Source organism: Syngnathus floridae, chromosome 11, assembly GCF_059516105.1.
Source record: "Syngnathus floridae isolate MCC-2025c chromosome 11, RoL_Sflo_1.0, whole genome shotgun sequence".
Lineage (NCBI taxonomy): Eukaryota > Metazoa > Chordata > Actinopteri > Syngnathiformes > Syngnathidae > Syngnathus > Syngnathus floridae.
This window is the reverse complement of record NC_142423.1, coordinates 11,725,747-11,742,054: the sequence shown is the minus strand read 5'-3', so window position 1 is coordinate 11,742,054 and position 16,308 is coordinate 11,725,747. Positions and strand designations below refer to the sequence as shown.

General features: G+C 52.9%; 1 protein-coding gene across 7 annotated transcripts in view; it reads right to left on the bottom strand.

The window, feature by feature from the left end:
• The window catches only part of LOC148391107 (uncharacterized), a 54,140-nt gene that overhangs the window by 33,443 nt on the left and 4,389 nt on the right, over positions 1-16,308 (bottom strand). For 6 of the 7 annotated variants that reach the window (XM_088389946.1, XM_088389947.1, XM_088389944.1 and 3 more), the window contains one exon: positions 12,842-12,964. The gene's annotated coding sequence lies outside the window, so the exon portion shown is untranslated. Of the gene's footprint in view, positions 1-12,841; positions 12,965-14,919; positions 15,042-16,308 lie in introns of all 7 variants that reach the window. The other variant, XM_088389942.1, reaches the window with a different exon arrangement.

Below are 16,308 nucleotides of genomic sequence, written 5' to 3'. Positions count from 1 at the left end.
AGCCGAGCCGCAGCCAAGGCAGTCCCTGCATCATCCAGGCGCATCCAAGGCACATCTAAGGGAGTCCCGGCTTCGTCCAGGGGCATCCAAGGTGCATCCTTAACAGTCCCGTAGTCGTCCAGCCTCATCCAAGGGAGTCCTGGGGTCGTCCGGGCGCATCCAAGCCACATCCAATACGATGTCGGCGTCGTTCAGGCACATTCAAGGCGGTCCTGGTGTCGCACAGGCGCATCAAACGCGCATCAAAGGCAGTCCCAGCATCGTCTACGCGCATCCAAGGTGGTCCCAATGTCGTCCAGGCGCCACAAAGGCGGTCCCAGGATCGTCCAGGCGCATACAAGGCGGTCCAGGCGTTGTCCAGGCACATCCAAGGCGTTCCAGAGGTCACTAGACGCATCCAAGGCAATCCCAGCATCGTCCAGGCACATCCAAGACTGTCCCAGCGCCGATCAGGCGCATCCAAAGTGCATCCGAGGTGGTCCCGGTGTCGTCTAGGCGCAACAAAGGCAGTCCCTGCGTCGTCCAGGAGCATCCAAGGCAGTCTTGCCATAATCCAGGCGCATCCATGACGCATCCGAGGCACATCCTAGGCGGTCCTGGTGTCGTCCAGGCGCAACCAAGGCACATCCAAAGAAGTCCTGGCGTCGTCCAGGGGCATCCAAGGTGCATCCTTGACAGGCACATCAAAAGCACATCCAAGACGGTCCCAGCAACGTCCAGACACATCCAAGGTGGTCCTGGTGTCGTACAGGCGCATCAGAGGCGCATCAGAGGCGCATCCGAGGCGCATCCAAGCAGCATCCAAGGCAGTCCCGGCGTTTTTCAGGTGAATCCTAGGCGGTCCTGGCGTCGTCCAGGCGCAACCAAGGCACATCCAAAGAAGTCCCGGCGTCGTCCAGGGGCATCCAAGGTGCATCCTTGACAGGCACATCAAAAGCACATCCAAGACGGTCCCAGCAACGTCCAGACACATCCAAGGCGGTCCTGGTGTCGTACAGGCGCATCAGAGGCGCATCAGAGGTGCATCCGAGGCGCATCCAAGCAGCATCCAAGGCAGTCCCGGCGTTTTCCAGGCGCATACAAGACGCATTCAAGGCAGTCCCGGCGTTTTTCAGGTGAATCCTAGGCGGTCCTGGCGTCGTTTAGGCGCAACCAAGGCACATCCAAAGAAGTCCCGGCGTCGTCCAGGCGCATCCAAGGCAGTCCCGGTGTCTTCCAGATTCATCCGAAGCATGTCCAAGGCGTTACCCGCAGCCGAGCCGCAGCCAAGCCGCAGCCGAGCCGCAGCCCAGCCGCAGCCCAGCCGCAGCCGAGCCGCAGCCGAGCCGCAGCCGAGCCGCAGCCGAGCCGCAGCCGAGCCGCAGCCGAGCCGCAGCCGAGCCGCAGCCGAGCCGCAGCCAAGGCAGTCCCTGCATCATCCAGGCGCATCCAAGGCACATCTAAGGGAGTCCCGGCTTCGTCCAGGGGCATCCAAGGTGCATCCTTAACAGTCCCGTAGTCGTCCAGCCTCATCCAAGGGAGTCCGGGGGTCGTCCGGGCGCATCCAAGCCACATCCAAGACGATGTCGGCGTCGTTCAGGCACATTCAAGGCGGTCCTGGTGTCGCACAGGCGCATCAAACGCGCATCAAAGGCAGTCCCAGCATCGTCTACGCGCATCCAAGGTGGTCCCAATGTCGTCCAGGCGCCACAAAGGCGGTCCCAGGATCGTCCAGGCGCATACAAGGCGGTCCAGGCGTTGTCCAGGCACATCCAAGGCGTTCCAGAGGTCACTAGACGCATCCAAGGCAATCCCAGCATCGTCCAGGCACATCCAAGACTGTCCCAGCGCCGATCAGGCGCATCCAAAGTGCATCCGAGGTGGTCCCGGTGTCGTCTAGGCGCAACAAAGGCAGTCCCTGCGTCGTCCAGGAGCATCCAAGGCAGTCTTGCCATAATCCAGGCGCATCCATGACGCATCCGAGGCACATCCTAGGCGGTCCTGGCGTCGTCCAGGCGCAACCAAGGCACATCCAAAGAAGTCCCGGCGTCGTCCAGGGGCATCCAAGGTGCATCCTTGACAGGCACATCAAAAGCACATCCAAGACGGTCCCAGCAACGTCCAGACACATCCAAGGCGGTCCTGGTGTCGTACAGGCGCATCAGAGGCGCATCAGAGGTGCATCCGAGGCGCATCCAAGCAGCATCCAAGGCAGTCCCGGCGTTGTCCAGGCGCATACAAGACGCATTCAAGGCAGTCCTGGCGTTTTTCAGGTGAATCCTAGGCGGTCCTGGCGTCGTTTAGGCGCAACCAAGGCACATCCAAAGAAGTCCCGCCGTCGTCCAGGCGCATCCAAGGCAGTCCCGGTGTCTTCCAGATTCATCCGAAGCATGTCCAAGGCGTTGCCCGCAGCCGAGCCGCAGCCAAGCCGCAGCCGAGCCGCAGCCCAGCCGCAGCCCAGCCGCAGCCGAGCCGCAGCCGAGCCGCAGCCGAGCCGCAGCCGAGCCGCAGCCGAGCCGCAGCCAAGGCAGTCCCTGCATCATCCAGGCGCATCCAAGGCACATCTAAGGGAGTCCCGGCTTTGTCCAGGGGCATCCAAGGTGCATCCTTAACAGTCCCGTAGTCGTCCAGCCTAATCCAAGGGAGTCCTGGGGTCGTCAGGGCGCATCCAAGCCACATCCAAGACGATGTCGGCGTCGTTCAGGCACATTCAAGGCGGTCCTGGTGTCGCACAGGCGCATCAAACGCGCATCAAAGGCAGTCCCAGCATCGTCTACGCGCATCCAAGGTGGTCCCAATGTCGTCCAGGCGCCACAAAGGCGGTCCCAGGATCGTCCAGGCGCATACAAGGCGGTCCAGGCGTTGTCCAGGCACATCCAAGGCGTTCCAGAGGTCACTAGACGCATCCAAGGCAATCCCAGCATCGTCCAGGCACATCCAAGACTGTCCCAGCGCCGATCAGGCGCATCCAAAGTCCATCCGAGGTGGTCCCGGTGTCGTCTAGGCGCAACAAAGGCAGTACCTGCGTCGTCCAGGAGCATCCAAGGCAGTCTTGCCATAATCCAGGCGCATCCATGACGCATCCGAGGCACATCCTAGGCGGTCCTGGCGTCGTCCAGGCGCAACCAAGGCACATCCAAAGAAGTCCTGGCGTCGTCCAGGGGCATCCAAGGTGCATCCTTGACAGGCACATCAAAAGCACATCCAAGACGGTCCCAGCAACGTCCAGACACATCCAAGGCGGTCCTGGTGTCGTACAGGCGCATCAGAGGCGCATCAGAGGCGCATCCGAGGCGCATCCAAGCAGCATCCAAGGCAGTCCCGGCGTTGTCCAGGCGCATACAAGACGCATTCAAGGCAGTCCCGGCGTTTTTCAGGTGAATCCTAGGCGGTCATGGCGTCGTTTAGGCGCAACCAAGGCACATCCAAAGAAGTCCCGGCGTCGTCTAGGCGCAACAAAGGAAGTCCCTGCGTCGTCCAGGAGCATCAAAGGCAGTCTTGCCATAATCCAGGCGGATCCATGACGCATCCGAGGCACATCCTAGGCGGTCCTGGCGTCGTCCAGGCGCAACCAAGGCACATCCAAAGAAGTCCCGGCGTCGTCCAGGGGCATCCAAGGTGCATCCTTGACAGGCACATCAAAAGCACATCCAAGACGGTCCCAGCAACGTCCAGACACATCCAAGGCGGTCCTGGTGTTGTACAGGCGCATCAGAGGCGCATCAGAGGTGCATCCGAGGCGCATCCAAGCAGCATCCAAGGCAGTCCCGGCGTTGTCCAGGCGCATACAAGACGCATTCAAGGCAGTCCTGGCGTTTTTCAGGTGAATCCTAGGCGGTCCTGGCGTCGTTTAGGCGCAACCAAGGCACATCGAAAGAAGTCCCGGCGTCGTCTAGGCGCAACAAAGGCAGTCCCTGCGTCGTCCAGGAGCATCAAAGGCAGTCTTGCCATAATCCAGGCGCATCCATGACGCATCCGAGGCACATCCTAGGCGGTCCTGGCGTCGTCCAGGCGCAACCAAGGCACATCCAAAGAAGTCCCGGCGTCGTCCAGGGGCATCCAAGGTGCATCCTTGACAGGCACATCAAAAGCACATCCAAGACGGTCCCAGCAACTTCCAGACACATCCAAGGCGGTCCTGGTGTCGTACAGGCGCATCAGAGGCGCATCAGAGGTGCATCCGAGGCGCATCCAAGCAGCATCCAAGGCAGTCCCGGTGTTGTCCAGGCGCATACAAGACGCATTCAAGGCAGTCCCGGCGTTTTTCAGGTGAATCCTAGGCGGTCCTGGCGTCGTTTAGGCGCAACCAATGCACATCCAAAGAAGTCCAGGCGCATCCAAGGCGGTCCCGGTGTCTTCCAGATTTATCCGAAGCATGTCCAAGGCGTTACCCGCAGCCGAGCCGCAGCCAAGCCGCAGCCGAGCCGCAGCCCAGCCGCAGCCCAGCCGCAGCCCAGCCGTAGCCGAGCCGCAGCCGAGCCGCAGCCGAGCCGCAGCCGAGCCGCAGCCGAGCCGCAGCCGAGCCGCAGCCGAGCCGCAGCCAAGGCAGTCCCTGCATCATCCAGGCGCATCCAAGGCACATCTAAGGGAGTCCCGGCTTCGTCCAGGGGCATCCAAGGTGCATCCTTAACAGTCCCGTAGTCGTCCAGCCTCATCCAAGGGAGTCCTGGGGTCGTCCGGGCGCATCCAAGCCACATCCAAGACGATGTCGGCGTCGTTCAGGCACATTCAAGGCGGTCCTGATGTCGCACAGGCGCATCGAACGCGCATCAAAGGCAGTCCCAGCATCGTCTACGCGCATCCAAGGTGGTCCCAATGTCGTCCAGGCGCCACAAAGGTGGTCCCAGGATCGTCCAGGCACATACAAGGCGGTCCAGGCGTTGTCCAGGCACATCCAAGGCGTTCCAGAGGTCACTAGACGCATCCAAGGCAATCCCAGCATCGTCCAGGCACATCCAAGACTGTCCCAGCGCCGATCAGGCGCATCCAAAGTCCATCCGAGGTGGTCCCGGTGTCGTCTAGGCGCAACAAAGGCAGTACCTGCGTCGTCCAGGAGAATCCAAGGCAGTCTTGCCATAATCCAGGCGCATCCATGACGCATCCGAGGCACATCTTAGGCGGTCCTGGCGTCGTCCAGGCGCAACCAAGGCACATCCAAAGAAGTCCCGGCGTCGTCCAGAGGCATCCAAGGTGCATCCTTGACAGGCACATCAAAAGCACATCCAAGACGGTCCCAGCAACGTCCAGACACATCCAAGGCGGTCCTGGTGTCGTACAGGCGCATCAGAGGCGCATCAGAGGCGCATCCGAGGCGCATCCGAGGCGCATCCAAGCAGCATCCAAGGCAGTCCCGGCGTTGTCCAGGCGCATACAAGACGCATTCAAGGCAGTCCCGGCGTTTTTCAGGTGAATCCTAGGCGGTCCTGGCGTCGTTTAGGCGCAACCAAGGCACATCCAAAGAAGTCCCGGCGTCGTCCAGGGGCATCCAAGGTGCATCCTTGACAGGCACATCAAAAGCACATCCAAGACGGTCCCAGCAACGTCCAGACACATCCAAGGCGGTCCTGGTGTCGTACAGGCGCATCAGAGGCGCATCAGAGGTGCATCCGAGGCGCATCCAAGCAGCATCCAAGGCAGTCCCGGTGTTGTCCAGGCGCATACAAGACGCATTCAAGGCAGTCCCGTCGTTTTTCAGGTGAATCCTAGGTGGTCCTGGCGTCGTTTAGGCGCAACCAAGGCACATCCAAAGAAGTCCCGGCGTCGTCCAGGCGCATCCAAGGCGGTCCCGGTGTCTTCCAGTTTTATCCGAAGCATGTCCAAGGCGTTACCCGCAGCCGAGCCGCAGCCAAGCCGCAGCCGAGCCGCAGCCCAGCCGCAGCCCAGCCGCAGCCCAGCCGCAGCCCAGCCGCAGCCCAGCCGCAGCCGAGCCGCAGCCGAGCCGCAGCCGAGCCGCAGCCGAGCCGCAGCCGAGCCGCAGCCGAGCCGCAGCCAAGGCAGTCCCTGCGTTGTCCAGGCGCATACAAGACGCATTCAAGGCAGTCCCGGCGTTTTTCAGGTGAATCCTAGGCGGTCCTGGCGTCGTTTAGGCGCAACCAAGGCACATCCAAAGAAGTCCCGGCGTCGTCTAGGCGCAACAAAGGCAGTCCCTGCGTCGTCCAGGAGCATCAAAGGCAGTCTTGCCATAATCCAGGCGCATCCATGACGCATCCGAGGCACATCCTAGGCGGTCCTGGCGTCGTCCAGGCGCAACCAAGGCACATCCAAAGAAGTCCCGGCGTCGTCCAGGGGCATCCAAGGTGCATCCTTGACAGGCACATCAAAAGCACATCCAAGACGGTCCCAGCAACGTCCAGACACATCCAAGGCGGTCCTGGTGTCGTACAGGCGCATCAGAGGCGCATCAGAGGCGCATCCGAGGCGCATCCAAGCAGCATCCAAGGCAGTCCCGGCGTTGTCCAGGCGCATACAAGACGCATTCAAGGCAGTCCCGGCGTTTTTCAGGTGAATCCTAGGCGGTCCTGGCGTCGTTTAGGCGCAACCAAGGCACATCCAAAGAAGTCCCGGCGTCGTCCAGGCGCATCCAAGGCGGTCCCGGTGTCTTCCAGATTCATCCGAAGCATGTCCAAGGCGTTACCCGCAGCCGAGCCGCAGCCAAGCCGCAGCCGAGCCGCAGCCCAGCCGCAGCCCAGCCGCAGCCCAGCCGCAGCCCAGCCGCAGCCGAGCCGCAGCCGAGCCGCAGCCGAGCCGCAGCCGAGCCGCAGCCAAGGCAGTCCCTGCATCATCCAGGCGCATCCAAGGCACATCTAAGGGAGTCCCGGCTTCATCCAGGGGCATCCAAGGTGCATCCTTAACAGTCCCGTAGTCGTCCAGCCTCATCCAAGGGAGTCCTGGGGTCGTCCGGGCGCATCCAAGCCACATCCAAGACGATGTCGGCGTCATTCAGGCACATTCAAGGCGGTCCTGGTGTCGCACAGGCGCATCAAACGCGCATCAAAGGCAGTCCCAGCATCGTCTACGCGCATCAAAGGTGGTCCCAATGTCGTCCAGGCGCCACAAAGGCGGTCCCAGGATCGTCCAGGCGCATACAAGGCGGTCCAGGCGTTGTCCAGGCACATCCAAGGCGTTCCAGAGGTCACTAGACGCATCCAAGGCAATCCCAGCATCGTCCAGGCACATCCAAGACTGTCCCAGCGCCGATCAGGCGCATCCAAAGTGCATCCGAGGTGGTCCCGGTGTCGTCTAGGCGCAACAAAGGCAGTCCCTGCGTCGTCCAGGAGCATCCAAGGCAGTCTTGCCATAATCCAGGCGCATCCATGACGCATCCGAGGCACATCCTAGGCGGTCCTGGCGTCGTCCAGGCGCAACCAAGGCACATCCAAAGAAGTCCTGGCGTCGTCCAGGGGCATCCAAGGTGCATCCTTGACAGGCACATCAAAAGCACATCCAAGACGGTCCCAGCAACGTCCAGACACATCCTAGGTGGTCCTGGTGTCGTACAGGCGCATCAGAGGCGCATCAGAGGCGCATCCGAGGCGCATCCAAGCAGCATCCAAGGCAGTCCCGGCGTTGTCCAGGCGCATACAAGACGCATTCAAGGCAGTCCCGGCGTTTTTCAGGTGAATCCTAGGCGGTCCTGGCGTCGTTTAGGCGCAACCAAGGCACATCCAAAGAAGTCCCGGCGTCGTCCAGGCGCATCCAAGGCAGTCCCGGTGTCTTCCAGGTTCATCCGAAACATGTCCAAGGCGTAACCCGCAGCCGAGCCGCAGCCGAGCCGCAGCCCAGCCGCAGCAAAGCCGCAGCCCAGCCGCAGCCGAGCCGCAGCCCAGCCGCAGCCGAGCCGCAGCCGAGCCGCAGCCGAGCCGCAGCCGAGCCGCAGCCAAGGCAGTCCCTGCATCATCCAGGCGCATCCAATGCTCATCTAGGGCAGTCCCTGCATCATCCAGGCGCATCCAAGGCACATCTAAGGGAGTCCCGGCTTCGTCCAGGTGCATACAAGTAGGTCAAGGCGTTATCCAGACGCATCCAAGGCAGTCCCGGCTTTGTCCAGGCGCATCCAAGGTGATACCGGCGTCTTTCAGGCCTATCCAAGGCGGTCGCGGCGTCATCCAGGCTCATTCAAGGCAGTCCCTGAGTCATCCAACCTCATCCAAGGAGATCCCGGCGTCGTCCAGGCTCATTCCAAGGCGGTCCAGGCGTCGTCCGGGCGCATCCAAGCCACATCCAAGACGATGTTGGCGTCGTTCAGGCACATTCAAGGCGGTCCTGGTGTCGCACAGGCGCATCAAACGCGCATCAAAGGCAGTCCCAGCATCGTCTACGCGCATCCAAGGTGGTCCCAATGTCGTCCAGGCGCCACAAAGGCGGTCCCAGGATTGTCCAGGCGCATGCAAGGCGGTCCAGGCGTTGTCCAGGCACATCCAAGGCGTTCCAGAGGTCACTAGACGCATCCAAGGCAATCCCAGCATCGTCCAGGCACATCCAAGACTGTCCCAGCGCCGATCAGGCGCATCCAAAGTCCATCCGAGGTGGTCCCGGTGTCGTCTAGGCGCAACAAAGGCAGTCCCTGCGTCGTCCAGGAGCATCCAAGGCAGTCTTGCCATAATCCAGGCGCATCCATGACGCATCCGAGGCACATCCTAGGCGGTCCTGGCGTCGTCCAGGCGCAACCAAGGCACATCCAAAGAAGTCCCGGCGTCGTCCAGGGGCATCCAAGGTGCATCCTTGACAGGCACATCAAAAGCACATCCAAGACGGTCCCAGCAACGTCCAGACACATCCAAGGCGGTCCTGGTGTCGTACAGGCGCATCAGAGGCGCATCAGAGGTGCATCCGAGGCGAATCCAAGCAGCATCCAAGGCAGTCCCGGTGTTGTCCAGGCGCATACAAGACGCATTCAAGGCAGTCCCGGCGTTTTTCAGGTGAATCCTAGGCGGTCCTGGCGTCGTTTAGGCGCAACCAAGGCACATCCAAAGAAGTCCCGGCGTCGTCCAGGCGCATCCAAGGCGGTCCCGGTGTCTTCCAGATTTATCCGAAGCATGTCCAAGGCGTTACCCGCAGCCGAGCCGCAGCCGAGCCGCAGCCGAGCCGCAGCCGAGCCGCAGCCGAGCCGCAGCCGAGCCGCAGCCCAGCCGCAGCCCAGCCGCAGCCGAGCCGCAGCCGCAGCCCAGCCGCAGCCGAGCCGCAGCCGAGCCGCAGCCGAGCCGCAGCCGAGCCGCAGCCAAGGCAGTCCCTGCATCATCCAGGCGCATCCAAGGCACATCTAAGGGAGTCCCGGCTTCGTCCAGGGGCATCCAAGGTGCATCCAAGCAGCATCCAAGGCAGTCCCGGCGTTGTCCAGGCGCATACAAGACGCATTCAAGGCAGTCCCGGCGTTTTTCAGGTGAATCCTAGGCGGTCATGGCGTCGTTTAGGCGCAACCAAGGCACATCCAAAGAAGTCCCGGCGTCGTCTAGGCGCAACAAAGGCAGTCCATGCGTCGTCCAGGAGCATCAAAGGCAGTCTTGCCATAATCCAGGCGCATCCATGACGCATCCGAGGCACATCCTAGGCGGTCCTGGCGTCGTCCAGGCGCAACCAAGGCACATCCAAAGAAGTCCCGGCGTCGTCCAGGGGCATCCAAGGTGCATCCTTGACAGGCACATCAAAAGCACATCCAAGACGGTCCCAGCAACGTCCAGACACATCCAAGGCGGTCCTGGTGTCGTACAGGCGCATCAGAGGCGCATCAGAGGCGCATCAGAGGCGCATCCGAGGCGCATCCAAGCAGCATCCAAGGCAGTCCCGGCGTTGTCCAGGCGCATACAAGACGCATTCAAGGCAGTCCCGGCGTTTTTCAGGTGAATCCTAAGCGGTCCTGGCGTCGTTTAGGCGCAACCAAGGCACATCCAAAGAAGTCCCGGCGTCGTCCAGGGGCATCCAAGGTGCATCCTTGACAGGCACATCAAAAGCACATCCAAGACGGTCCCAGCAACGTCCAGACACATCCAAGGCGGTCCTGGTGTCGTACAGGCGCATCAGAGGCGCATCAGAGGTGCATCCGAGGCGCATCCAAGCAGCATCCAAGGCAGTCCCGGTGTTGTCCAGGCGCATACAAGACGCATTCAAGGCAGTCCCGGCGTTTTTCAGGTGAATCCTAGGCGGTCCTGGCGTCGTTTAGGCGCAACTAAGGCACATCCAAAGAAGTCCCGGCGTCGTCCAGGGGCATCCAAGGTGCATCCTTGACAGGCACATCAAAAGCACATCCAAGACGGTCCCAGCAACGTCCAGACACATCCAAGGCGGTCCTGGTGTCGTACAGGCGCATCAGAGGCGCATCAGAGGTGCATCCGAGGCGCATCCAAGCAGCATCCAAGGCAGTCCCGGCGTTGTCCAGGCGCATACAAGACGCATTCAAGGCAGTCCCGGCGTTTTTCAGGTGAATCACATTTCAAGCCACATTTCAAGTCGTCTAGGGGCATCCTAGGTGGTCCTGGTGTCGTCCAAGGGTATCCAAGGCGCATCCAAGGTGGTCTTGGTGTTTTACAGGCGCATCCAATGTGGTCCAAGCATTGTCGAGGCGCATCTAAGGTGATCCCGGCGTCATCCAGAAGCATCCAAAGTGATCCCGCCGTCGTCCAGGCGCATCCAAGCTGAGCTTGGCGTCAACCAGGCGCATTCAAATCTGTCCCGGCGTCATCCAGGCGCATCCAAGGCTTTCCCGGCGTCGTCCAGGCACATCCAAGGCAGTCCCAGCGGCGTCCAGGCGCATTCAAGGCGGTCTCCGCGTTGTCCTGGCGCATCCAAAGCATATCCAAGGCGGTCCCGGCCTCGCCCAGGCGCATTCAAGGCGCATCCAAGGCAGTCCTGGCATTGTCCAGGCGCATCCAAGGCAATCCTGGCGTCGTCCAGGCGCATACAAGCCGGACTCGGTGTCGTCCAAGCGCATCCAGTGCGATCCCAGCTCCATCCAGGTGCATCCAAGGGGGTCCCGGCGTCGTCCAGGCGCATACAAGGTGGTTCTCCGGCGTTGTCCAGGCGTGACCAAGGCGATCCCAGTGTCCAAGCACATCCGAGGCGCATTCAAGGCAATTTCAAGGCTCATCCAAGGCAGTTCTGACGCATTCGAAGCAGTCCTGGCTTCATCCAGGAAATTCCAAGGCAGCGTACCAAATTGCTCAGTGCAACAACAACAAAAAAAACACCATTGCATAAGACCTACCTGCAGTCGTGGATATGGTCTCCGTCATGCTGCCTCATTTACATTAAAAAAGAAATCATTTTATTTACTTTTGCATTGCATAAGACCTACCTGCAGTCGTGGATATGGTCTCCGTCATGCTGCCTCATTTACATTAAAAAAGAAATCATTTTATTTACTTTTGTTTTGTAGGATATGATGTTTTAAATATTGTGCCCCTTACTTTGAATTTAATATTAATTATTGCTGTTATTTCATTTAATATTATGTTTGCTCATTATTTTATTGTATTTTCTTCAGCATTCAGCAGTTGGTCAAGAATGTTTAGAGTTTAAAAATTCATAATTTATTTTTTAATTTCAGGCAAACAAAAAAAACACCATTGCAGAAGACCTACCTGCAGTCGTGGATATGGTCTCCATCATGCTGCCTCATTTACATTCATAAGGAAATCATTTTATTTACTTTTGTTTTGTAGGATAAAATGTTTTAAATATTGTGCTCCTTACTTTGAATTGAATATTAATTATTGCTGTTATTTCATTTAATATTATGTTTGCTCATTATTTTATTGTATTTTCTTCAGCATTCAGCAGTTGGTCAAGAATGTTTAGAGTTTAAAAATTCATAATTTATTTTTTAATTTCAGGCAAAGTGATGCACATTCAATCTGTTTTGTTAGACACAAAAACAATGTTATAATAAAGTTATTCTTTACTGTAAGTTGATCTTTCCTTTATATTTAATTTTGTTTGCTTTAATCATTGAAGAATCATTAAAGTTTAATGTTAATAAGGGTACAAGCGTGGGGGGCTCAAAATGTTTTTTTGTCCCTGGGGGCATCAGGGAATTGATTGAGCAGCACTGAACTAAGCGCAGGCGCAGGGCATGGCAGGGCAGGGCAGGGCAGGGGTGGGCAGGGTAGGGCAGGGTAGGGCAAGGGTGGGCAGTTTCAACCAGATGCGGGCACATGACATAGCCGCACACAAAAGACTTATGCTAGTTGCGTTAATCTGTCGATGGTGTTTTCCACCATTGATGCGTTGGCATCAAGCTAACCAACCTTAGCATTCATCACATTTTCTTCACATACTGTGTCAAATCTGTATTGGGTGGTTCGCAGCCACCAAAATATTTGAGCCACTAAGCTTCAATCAGTTTTTGGTATACATAATATATTGTATGCTGTGAGTATTGTTATATTTTCTGCCTACAAGTGTTGCTGCCAAGTTTGTGTTCAAATATCAGTGATATATTGGAGTTATAATGACTGTAACATTAATCTAGAATTGTTAGCATGGTTGTGTTAGTCTGTCGATGGTGTTTTCCATAATGCGTTAGCATCAAGCTAACCAAGCTTAGCATTCATCACATTTTCTTCACACACTGTGTCAAATCTGTATTGGGTGGTTAGCAATCACCAAAATATTTGAGCCGCTAAGCTTCAATCACTTTTTAGTATACATAATATATGCCTCTGAGTTTAGTTATATTTTCTGCCTACAAGTGTTGCTGTAAAGTTTGTGTTCAAATATCAGTTATATTGGAGTTATATGACTGCAACATTAATCTAGAATTGTTAGCATTGTATGTTAGCATTAAGCTCAGACAAAGCTAAAACATCCGGGAGTTGCTAAAATACTTGTCGTACAGTGTGACTTTTGTAAATGAGAAATAATGACTTACTTGTTGCTGTTCTTCTCAAGTATTCAGATCATAATGGCTGACGTAATTTTTGGAACTCCAAATGAACATATGGAATTTACAGTAGACCATTGAAAGGCAGGCAAATGCAACTCGTGCAGCCCCCTAAAAAAAATTACAAAAGGAAAATAGTTCATTTAATTTATTTTTTACGTTATAAAAACCTACAGTCATAGCATAATTGAAAAGAATGTAAAGAATTAAATAAAAACAGCTTGCACATAATGATTTCATGCTTGTAACAGACTTGAGCCTATATATGGTCTGCAGAAACGAGCTCTAAGAGTAATATGTTGTGTACATCCGAAACGTTCATCTCAGCCTCTTTTTACTCAGCTAAGTATCCTCACTGTTTTTCAAGTCAATCATCTTCAAATTGGTCTCTTGCTTCATGGCTCATTGGGGAGAACCCTTCCCCTATTTTTTCATAACTTATTTAGACAGAATTCTCAGGTCCATAATTACCCCACATGCAGCTCAAATGACCTCAGACCACCAAAAGCCCGTACAGCCCAAACTCAATTTAACATACTAGGCTACAGAGGGTCAAAGATTTACAATTCGCTTCCACTATTTTTATGGGACTTTTCTCACCAATTTAAGAAGGCTCTGAAATCACTTATCTTAGAGACTAAATACTTTCCATATGGTATGCTAAATGAACCTGGCTGGATCCATTCATTATTCTCTTTAGTTATAGTTTTGGTGTGCTTTTTCCCTATTGTTGTATGCCTTATCCCTGTTATTAATGTTTCTTTTTTCATCTGTATGACATGTATTAGGATGCATATTTCTCTATCCATTGAAATTTTACCTTAAATGTATTCATATTTCTGGAGAATGCTACTTTGCAAGCCCCTGGAGGGTTTTTTAGACATTCTTTTTCACATGTATTTAATCTATGTACATTTTAAATGTTTTTGTATGTGAAAATAAACAAACAAAAATAATTAAAAAATTAAGCAAAAGTATACAACATGTGAAATTAGATTAACATTACTTCTCTAAAACGCTTAAACTCGGCCACAATATGTCAATAATAATAATCCAGCTGGTTATCAACACTTTTGTAGAAAAGCTGATACTACCTGCAGCCGTGGATATATGGTCTCCGTCATGCTGCCTTATTTTCATTAAAAAAAACAGCACAAATTGTTTTATTTATTTTTGTTTTGTAGGTTAAAATGTTTTATATATTGTGCTCCAGAGTTAATGGTGCTAATTACTTTGAATTGAATATTATTTATTGCTGTTATTTAATATTATGTATGTTAATTATTATTTTATTGTATTTTTTTAGCATAAAAATCGCAGTTGGTCAAGAATGTTTAGCATTTAAATAATCATAATTTATCTTAATTTCAGGCAAAGTGATGCACATTGAATCTGTTCTGTTACAAACTAAAAAACAATGTTATTCTTTATTGTAAGTTGATCTTTCTTTTTTATTTATTTTTTGTTTTCTTTAATCATTAAAGAAACATTCAAGTTTAATGTTAATAAGGGTACAAGCTTGGGGGTGGCGTAAAATGTTTTCTTCTCCCTGGGGGGGGCATCTCAGAAAATGATTGAGAAACACTGATCTCAACGCAGGCGCAGGGCAGGGCAGGGGTGGGCAGTTTCAACCAGATGCAGGCACATGACATAGCCGCAAACAAAAGACTGATGCTGGTTGTGTTAGTCTGTCGATGGTGCTTTCAATAATGCGTTAGCATCAAGCTAACCAAGCTTAGCATTCATCACATTTTCTTCACATACTGTGTCAAATCTGTATTGGGTGGTTCGCAGTCACCAGCATATTTGAGCCACTAAACATCAATCAATTTTTAGTATACATAATATATGCGCGTGAGTATTGTTATATTTTCTGCCTATAAGTGTTGCTGCAAAGTTTGTGATCAAATATTGGTGTTATATTGGAGTTATAAAGACTGCAACATTGATCTATAATTGTTAGCATTGTATGTTAACATTAAGCTCAGACAAAACTAAAACATCTGGGAGATGCTAAAATACTTGTCGTAAAGTGTGACTTTTGTAAATGAGTGATAATGACTTACTTGTTTCCTGTTCTCAAGTATTCAGATCATAATGGCTGACGTAATTTTGGAACTCCAAATGAACACACATGGAGCATCCACTACACCATTGAAATGCAGGCAAATGCAACTCGCGCAGGCCCCTAAAAAAAACAATACAAAACAAAAATTGTTTATTTTGTTTGTTTTTTACTTCATAAAAACCTACAGTAATAGCATAATTGAAAAGAATGTAAAGAATTACAGAAAGGGTTGTACATAATGATTTCATGCTTCAGTATAATACAAAGAGTTGAGCCACTAAACTTCAATCAGTTATTAGTATACATAATATACAGGACTGTCACGGGAAATTAGAATATTGTGATAAAGTTCTTTATTTTCTGCAATGCAATTAAAGAAACAAAAAAATTATATTTGGGCCAATACAGTAATATGAAATTAGATTAACATTACTTCTCTAAAACGCTTAAACCCTCAAACTCGGCCACAATATGGCAATATTGATATTCCAGCAGGTTATCAACACTGTTGGGCAGTCAAAGACACTAGAATACTGTATGAACATCAATTGAAAACGAAGCAACACGGCACATAATATTTTCAAATAGACGAGATAAACACATTTTTCACGAGACATACTTTTAGCTTTGCCCATATTTAAGGGCAACCCTATAAATCATTCTATTACACACCATTTCCATACATTTGTAGAGCAGTTTAGAGGGAAAAAAATGTGAAGTATGGTAGGCCAAGCTACAAGCTAAAACTCCGTCGTGTTGCCCCGAATGCTGTGTTCGCGCCGACGCGCGAACGAGAACAATTGCTACAATACTACCAATATTAGTACAATAGTTTATCGTATCATTTAATAAAGTTGTTTATTATTCAACTCTCCATATTATTACAATTGTTGGTAGTAGTTAATATCGTTCTTACCTCATGCGTTTCAACGCAATTTAAAAAGGAGACAGCCGCCAATTGATTACACACACCTGCGCAGTTCACAGTTAAACTCGGCCACAATATGGCAATATTAATATTCTAGAATATTCCAGCTGGTTATTAACACTTTTGGGCAGTCAAAGACACCAAAAATACTTTATTAACATCAACCAATTGAAAACGAAGCAACACGGCACATCATATTTTCAAATAAACGAGATAAACACATTTTTAACGAGACTTACCTTTAGGTTTGCCCATTTTCAGGGGCAAGTCTATAAACCATTCTAACAGTACACACCATTTCCATACATTTGTAGGGCAGTTTAGAGGGGGAAAAAATCGTAAAGGATGGTAGGCCAAGCTACAAGCTAAAACTCCGTCGTGTTGCTCCGAATGCTGTTAGCGCTAAGCTGCGCGCGAACGAGAACAATTACTACAACACTACCAATATTAGTACGACAA